Source organism: Macaca nemestrina, chromosome 18, assembly GCF_043159975.1.
Source record: "Macaca nemestrina isolate mMacNem1 chromosome 18, mMacNem.hap1, whole genome shotgun sequence".
Classification (NCBI taxonomy): Eukaryota; Metazoa; Chordata; class Mammalia; order Primates; family Cercopithecidae; genus Macaca; species Macaca nemestrina.
In genome coordinates, this window is record NC_092142.1 from 65,211,865 (window position 1) to 65,221,246 (window position 9,382).

Genomic DNA, 9,382 nt, shown 5'->3' on the forward strand with positions numbered 1-9,382 from the left:
GAGAACACCAGGCAGCTTTTGGAGCCTGGCTGGGTGCAGAGGCAAGCCTGGAAGTGTGCCCATCTTACATTGTGGAAGAAGAGAGGGGGGAGAAAGTCATTCAAATGTTTTCAACATAAATAGCTCAGTCCTGCAGTCAGAATTTGAAATTTCTGCCAATATCCAACTCCTTTCATGAGACTAGCTCTGTAAACAGCCTGGCCCTTAGTTTCACCTCCTGCCTAAATCAAACCCACCAGCTTGGCTGTCTTCTGGGGGAGGTTGGCACTGGGAAGAGGCCATTCTAGCCTCTTGGAGCCCACTGGACTGGGGGCTGCCTCTCACCTCTGTTTATCATTATCTCAGAGCCATGGCCACAGGATAACTTATATTCGCCCATGCTTCACCTCCCGGTTCCCTTGGCCTGAACAGCAGAGGGAATATGCACACACCACTCCCCAGCTCTGGCTGCTGGCTCCATGACTGCAAGAAAATCAATATCCACCAACTGTTCCTATGGCAAGAAACCTTGTTACCAGTGGTAGGGCCTAGAACAGTGCAGGCCCAAAGCCAGACAGCCCAAGGTCAAATCCTTGTTCCTCTACATCTCAAGTTGATTCTTCAGTCATTTTACCTAGACTCTCCCATCGCAGTTCACGAGTGGGCACAGCCTGCTGCCTTTGCAAGATTAGCATTTGGCCAACCTTGTGAAATGAAATGGGTGACTTTCTCGGCAATATCTGACTTAGGTACAAGTTTGTAATAAAGCATGCAGAGTTCAAGGCTAAATTCTTAGGGGTGCATTTTGAAATATCCCTCTTGTTTTGTGTTTGTTTTCTTCTTTTTCTTAGTGTGTTTTGATTGGAGAACAAAGGTGTTAGTCATGCATGAGGTGTCCACATATAGGAAATTACTGACTTGGCAACTTAATTACATTTCAAGGCCCCTTAATAGGACTGATTCCCTTTATTTAGACAGCCTGAATCTTCTTAGTCATGACTTGAGAATGTGATCATCTAAGTGTTGCTTTATCTTGAAAACTTACCAAACCACCACAGCCATCTCTCCAAGCAAACAAAATGTCATGTTGAGACACTACAGTTTGGACATCCCCAAAACCCCCTGTTTAAGATTTCTCATCTGGCAAAATTCACTGTTGCCTGCTGCAGGGCTGAGTGGGTGGTAACACAGCTCTAATTGTGGTTCTTCTTTTCTATTTCTGCAGCATAAAGTCATTCTGCTGCAATTGTTTCTCGTCACTGCACCCTACGTTTTCCACAGAGAACCTCTGTTTTGATAGAGGCCTACTTTTTTTTAACCCTGCCAAGAAGCAGTCTATTGCATTGGAAAGAGTTCAGCTGAACTTATGAGCCCAGATTTAAGGACTGCATGTACCATTTTTAAAAAATCAGAGACCCAGCATGGGAAATCTCTAAGAGCTATTTCTAGTGTGTGACTGCCCAATATTCTAAACTAAGAACTTGAGGAAGCCATTCCCAATGATCAAATTGGTGGCTCCCATCTGCCTAGTTTTTGCTTCCTAAAAATAATTTCCCAGAAGCCTCAGAGCTGTGGTTGAGAAGGAGGCAAAACAGTCAGTCATCAGGGAGATTCCTGGTCAAAGAAATTCTTTCTTCACCAATCTGAGGGTGCCAGTCCCCTGGTGAAGCAGGGCCCACCAGCATCCTAGGACCCAGAAATATGAGTGGCATGAAGATGGTTCAAGCTCGAAGAGCCCCTTTCCCATGCAAATTGGCACTCCATTGAGATATCACTTTATACCTATTAAGATAGCTATTATCAAAAAGACAAAAGATAGTAAGCATTGGCAAGGAGATCGGGAAAAAGGAACCATGGTACATTGTTGGTGGGAATGTAGAACAGTACAGCCATTATGGAGAACACTATTGAGTTTTCTCAAAAAATTAAAAACACCACTACTATATGACCCAGCAATCTTTCTTCTGGATATATATCTAAAGCATGTGAATTTAGTATGTTGAAGGGATATCTGCACTACAGTGTTCATTGCAACATTATTCACAATAACCAAGATATAGAATCAATCTAAGTGTCCATCAATGAACGAATGAATAAAGAAATTGTGGTATATATACACAATGGAATACTACACAGCCTTTAAAAAGAAGTAAATCCTGTCATTTGTGACAACATGCATGAACCTAGAGGACATTATGTTAAGTAAAATAAGCCAGTTATGGAAAGACAAATACCACATGATTTTACTTATATGTGGAGTGCAAGAATGTCAACCTCAAAGAAACAGAGTATAATAGTGGTTACCAGGGACTATGGGATGAGGAAATTAGGGAGATGGTGATCAAAGGACACAAAATTTATTTAGACAGCAGAAATAAGTTCAAGAGAGCTTGATGTCCTTACATTTTGGTGACTAGAATAACAATATATTTCATATTTGAAAATTACTAAGAGTAAATTTTAAGTGTTCTCAACACAATAACTGATCAATATGTGAGGTAACACATATGTTAAGGAGATTGATTTAGCCATTCATCTTGTATACATATATACATATATCAAGATGTCATGTAGTACACCATATATACACAATTTTTACTTGTCAGTTGAAAATAAATACATAAATAAAAGATCCCCCTTTCCAATACAATCCCAAGACTTTCATTGACAGTCCAATGGATATCACCTAGAAGGAGCCACAGGTGAGCTCCACATTGCCCTGGCTCTAGAAAGAAAAACAATTTCTTTAGGAAGTTATACAAGCAGAAGGAAAATGACATCAGATGAACTCTCAGATCTACATGAAAGAATTATGAACATGATGTGGCTAAATATAAAAGACCTTTTTCATATCTCTTAATTTCTCTAAAAGGCAATTTACTGCTTAAAAAAACTAACAGTCTATTGCAGGGAATATAACATATGTAAAAGCAAAATGTATTTTTAAAAGTAGAATAAAGAATCAGAGAGTTATACGGAAGTATACTACTAGAAGGTCTTTTTTTTTTTTTTTTTTTTGAGATGGAGTCTCTCTCTGTTGCTCAGGCAGTGGCGCCATCTCGGCTCACTGCAAGCTCCGCCTCCCGGGTTCACGCCATTCTCCTGCCTCAGCCTCCTGGGTAGCTGGGACTACAGGCACCCACCACCACGCCCGGCTAATTTTTTGTATTTTTAGTAGAGACGGGATTTCACCACGTTAGCCAGGATGGTCTCGATCTCCTGACCACGTGATCCACCCGCCTCGGCCTCCCAAAGTGCTGGGATTACAGGTGTGAGCCACCGCGCCCAGCGAAGGTTCTTAAATCATTCAACAAGTGATAATTTTGTAAGTGATATAACACTAGCAAAAAAGTGTACACACGGGAAAGGATGAGAAAAGTGAACAAACAACAAAGGTGACAAATGGAAAACAAATAGGAAGATGGTGGGTTTAAGCCCAATCATACAAATAATTATGTTAAATGGAAATGCAGAGATTGTCGGACTGGATATTTTTAAGTAAAATCCACTTATATGATGTTTACAAGAGATTCACTTTAAATATAAAGAAAAATTGACAATAAAAGGATGAGAAAATGTATACCATGCAACAACATAAATTTAACAATACCAGGAATGAAAGAGAAGACATACATGACAAGCATTAAAAGGACCAGAAGTATTCTAAACAAACGCACGTTGCTAAATTTAATGACTTAATGAAATTGACAAATTTCTTGAAAAATACAAATTACCAAAACTTATACAAGAAGAAATAGAAAATGTAAACAGCCATATATCTAAATTAAGAATTTAATTTATTATCGAAAACTTTCCCCTACACACACAAAAGAAAACCCCTCTTGGTCCAGATAGCTTCACTATTGAATTGGGTAAAACACGTAAGAAAAAAATAATGCCAATTATTCACAAACTCTTTTGGAAAACAGAAAACACTTTCAAACACATTTTATAGGGCCAGTGCTACTATGATATCAAAATCATACCAAAGACTTTAGAAGAAAAGAAAACTCCAACCCATATCCCTCATGACATAGACACAAAAATATTTAATGTTAGGAAATTGAATACTTTTAAATTTACATATAATTTTTAAAAGGTAATATATCATGACAAAGTTTATTCCAGGATTACAAATATCAGTCAATATAAATCAGAATATTAACAGATTAAAGAGAAACATTTATACATGTCTCAATAGATACACAAAAATTGTTTGACAAAATCCAATACTTATTTATGATAAAGAATCTCAGCAAACTTAGACTAGAAATGAACTTTTTTCAACTGAATACAGGTTATCAATAGAAAACTTACAGTTATCGTCATATTTAATGGTGAACGAGTGAATACTTTCTCCCTGAGCTCAAGAACACAGCCAGGATTCCTACTCTCACCACTTAAGCACTTTACTAGATGTCCTACTAGCACATCCAAGCAAGAAAAAAAAATAAAAGGTATGCAAGGTTGGGGGGGAAATAGAAGCAAATTATATTTATTTTCAGGTAACATAAACATATATAGACAATCCTAAAGAAGCTACCAAAAAAAGAACTGAAAAGTAAAAAGCTGAAACCTAGCACAGCTACAAGGCTCAATACACAATAATAAATTGTATTCTCATACACTAGCCACAAAAAAATAGAAATTATAATTATGGTATGAAAAACATGAAATAGGGATAAATTTTTTAAAATGTGCAAGAACTGTAAAGAAAACTTCAGTGAAAGAAGTTAAAGACATAAATAAATGGAGAAATAATTTCTCATGTTCATGGACAGAAAAACTCACTATCGTAAACATGGCAAATTTTCCCAAAGTGCTCCATCCACTTGTGGCCAGTAGCCACATAAGTCAAAAACTGGAAACAAACCAAATGTCCATTAACAGGATAATGGAAAAACAAGTTGTGATATATTTCTACAAAAGAATACTACTCAGCAATAAAAAGGAACAAACTACTGATAAATCAGCAATGTGGATGTATATCAAAAACATTGTATTGGGCAGAAAAAGCTACAAACAGAAGAGTAAACATAGACACTGTATGGTTCCATTTTTAGGAATTTCTAGAACAAGAAAAGTTAACCTATGGTGAAAGTGAGAATAGTGGTTGTTGGTGAGAGAGCGGGTGGCAGGGATTGCCTGGCAGGGGCACGAATCAGCTTTCCAAGATGAGGGACACGTCCTATATATTGATAGGAGTGTGGACTACATAGGGGTAAGCATTTGTCAAGACTGATCAAACCATACAGACAAGGTATGACTGTGCATGCCCATCCTGAGCTAAGCATTCATTATGTAAATTACACTTCATTTTTTAGTTTTGTTATGTGTTTCACCACTACCTTTTAAATGTGTTTTAAATGTGTTTCACCACTACCTTTAAAGTAACACAGAAAATTAACAGTGGCCCCCAATGTCATTCTTCCCCTTGTATTACCCTCACCTCCCAGATAATGAAGGTTAACAGCCTGGTGCATGTCTTTCCACACTCCTCTACTTGCTCCTAAGACTCAGAGCATCGTAAATCATATCTACAGGTGTGGCACGTGTTGGTTTGTTTGTTGTTTTTTGTTTTGTTTTGTTTTGTTTTCTGAGACAGAGACTCGCTCCATCGCCCAGGCTGGAGGGCAATGGCACCATCTTGGCTCCCTGCAAACTCCGCCTCCTGGGTTCAAGCAACTCTCCTGGCTCAGCCTCCCAAGTAGCTGGGATTACAGGCGTCTGTCACCACACTCGGCTAACTTTCTGTACTTTTAGTAGAGACGGGGTTTCACCGTGTTGGTCAGGCTAGTCTCAAACTCCCAATCTCAGGTGATCCACCTGCCTCTGCCTCCCAAAGTGCTGGGATTTGGCTCCCTGCAACCTCCACCTCCTGGGTTCAAGCAACTCTCCTGCCTCAGCCTCCCAAGTAGCTGGGATTACAGGCACCCGTCACCAGACTCGGCTAATTTTTTGTATTTTTAGTACAGACGGGGTTTCACCATGTTGGCCAGGCTAGTCTCAAACTCCCAATCTCAAGTGATCCACCTACCTCTGCATCCCAAAGTGGTGGGATTACAGGCAGGAGCCACCACGCCCAGCCTGTTTGTGTTTAATGAGAGTTTCCTATCCATGTGTTTCTGCTACTTGCTCCTGTCACCTAACTATATTCCAGATCAGAAAATGTAGGTCATAGCTGCACAATATTCCATCGTATGGACCAATTACAATTTGTCAATCCGTTTGTCTCCAACACACACACACACACACACACACACACACACACACACACTGGTGATAAACTGTCAGACTCTCCCCACTTTTTGTCATTATAAACAATGCTGCAAGAACTTCCTTAATCATACAACTAATCTTCCTAGTGCCTGTGTTTCTGTAGAAGAATGTCCCAAAAGAGAGACCGCTGAACAACAAAGACAAGTGTGTTATTTGTTTTAATAGATATTGCAGATTACATTCCAAAAAGGTTGTAGAAATCTCATTTAGTGCTCAGTCTGATATATTTTAAGTTTCTGCAGACTGGCTTCAGAAATGGAAATAAATTATGAACATAGCATAATAATCATTTTAGGCAATTCATCTAGGCTTTGAAGGAGAAAAACTCAGCAACATATCTAAGCCTGCAAATAATCAAGTTATCCCATCAAAATATATCCTGAGAAGCAGGAGAGCATGATTTTAAGATAGCCAACCCCAACGGACTGTCCAAGCCTGCCATACATCATCACTGTGACCTTGAACAAGTTACTTAACCTGTTTACACCTGAGTTTCCTTATAAATAAAACCATAAATAATAATAGTGTCTATATTATGAAAGACTAAATAAAGATAATGTGAATAATCCAGTACCTGGAAAATGGAAAGTATCTGATACTCATAAAGTGCTCTGTGTCAATTATTATTTGGGCAAGTTGCTTAACCTCTCTGGGCGTCTTTTTCCTTATCTGTAAAATGGGGATAACAACACCTGTCTCGTAGGGCACATACAGTGATTAGAATAATACTCCTCTCATATTAAGTGTTCAACAAAATCAGCTAACATCACTGTTAAAATGCAATACTAACATGAAGGAACTAGGTTTAGGCGGCTGCAGAGACCTAAATGTGGCATCATATGGTGTGGATGGCAGATATAACCTTCCAAAATTCAGGGAAAAGCTAAGTTTCTGCCAGGCCTATTGATGACATTGAATTCTTGGAAGGCCACACACATCTTCCAGAATGGAGGAAGAAACCAATAGGCACCCTTGGGAAGATTTGTTTCCCTCCATGGCAAATTATGCACATCTATCTCTTCCCAGTCCTGAGTGGCTCTGAGCGTTTGAAGCATCTCGAGCGACTGTGCTGGATGCTCACCCAAGCAGTGGACTTCCTCCTTCCAGGGTGCTCCTGCAGCTGTGCCCTTCTAGAGGGACATGTGCCCAGGTGAAAACCTTGGCAACCAAAGCTACCAGATGGCTCAGTGTGCAGGTGACCTGGAGTGTTGGGAAAGTGAGTCACTGGAGTCACCCTCACTGAGTGTGCCCAAGAACCTAGGCTCTGGGCTGAAAGTGGGGGTATTCAGAATTATATAAAACAGAGTCCCTCCTCCCCTGGGTGATGCAGCCTAGGGACCCCCACTGGCCTGCATCCACCAGGGACTGCCAATCAGTAGAAGGCACACCTGCATTGTCAGTTTGAAGGTTTTCAACTCTCAGTTTATGAAATTAACTCAATTGTGGATTTCAGCTTTTAAAAAAAAAAAAAAAAAAAAAAAAGCCCTAAATCAAGTCAACGATTGTATTTATTGTATTTGGGAAAAGCGAGCATAAACAAGCCCATTTTATCTCTTCACCAGGATCAAACATATAAGTTTGGTTTTGATTTACCAAAGCCTCCTAATGATGCTCTTATCTGAAGGGTAAATGCTATCTCTTACCTTGGGAACAGAAATATCAGCCCAAGCAATCAACTAAACTGATGGCCATTAACAAAACCTGGTGCTTGATGGCACCAGGTACAGAGAGGTACAGAGAAGCCCACCAGCTACTGGGTTCAGGGAATGAACCTGCAGCTGTGCAGGGCTACAGACACTCGTGTTTATCCATGTACCCCGAGGTCACCAGATCCCATTAGGGTCTTCACACGAGCCCAACTCCTACAACATTGAGTCTACTAGGAAATAGATTGTCCCTACCACCAGAACACTCACGCCTGCTCTCAGAGAGCCTCAGTCTCACTACCAAGGGACCAAGGAAATCCAATTTGTGGCCAGAAAGTTATGTGTGGAAACTCAACAAAAGAGGATGGCTACTCTTGGAAGATATTGGATCTAGCTATGAAGAAGCTCATGAATGCTTCCAGGCCTGCATCTCTTGAGTGCTAATCTCCCCAGATTGACAGGGAGAGGACCAGGTTCACTGATGGGGACCCACGTGCTTCATCCTTAGAGGCAGATTTATGCCCATGCATGGGGCCCCTCACAGGACCAATTCCCTCTCCATACAGCGACCCCTCTAATGGGGGATGGCCTACTTAAAACCTATTCACACACCCACACTGGGAGGATCCAGAAGACATACCTTTCCCCAACACTTTGTTAAATCAACTTGTAAGGTGAGCCCAGCATTCTTGAAGAGCTCTATGACCGCTCCTCTCTCTAAGCCAGACCTTTCAGTGGGAACCACAGCCACTCAATTAGAAAACTTAAATGCAGTAGGAATACAGATGGTCCCCAGTTTACAATGGCTCAGCTTAGGATTTTTGGGCTTTACAATGGAAAAAAAGTGGCACGCATTCAGTATGATCTTCATCTTACAATGCGGTTACATCCAGATAACTCCACTTGAGGAGGATCTATAATTGGCGTCTGATGTGGCAGAGGCCAACTGGCAACACACAAAAGTGAAAAAAAAAAATTATGCCAGGTGGGCGTAATTACCATAATGAACAGCAGAGGCAAAGCAACAACCAGAATAGCTCTAGAAGTGCTCCTAGATGTGAAATAGGAAGTCCACTAAATCCTTGTTCCATAGAAGCAGAAACTTCCAGGTTAAGTGAACAAGTCTAACTTGAATTATAAAAACAGAGAATCATAGTCCCTCAGTCACCTCCCAGACTTGAGCCAGTTTATAGACCCAGAACCCCTTGAATGAAGGAAAAGTTGGGTCCCCTTGAAGAAGGACCGCAATACACTACCAAAAATGTATTCCGTTAATCATTCCCCCAGCCAGGGACCTGTGGCCTTTCACCAGAGTAACCGCTAAATAAGTAGCATTCACTTCTTAGACCTACCAGTCACAAGGAACAGAGTTATATTTTTACTGTAGAGTGTAAATAAAACATGGTATTACCTGTTTTTGTATTTGAAGCCACATTAAATCAAGTCACATTCTAATGGCTGTCTCTATGACACATGTT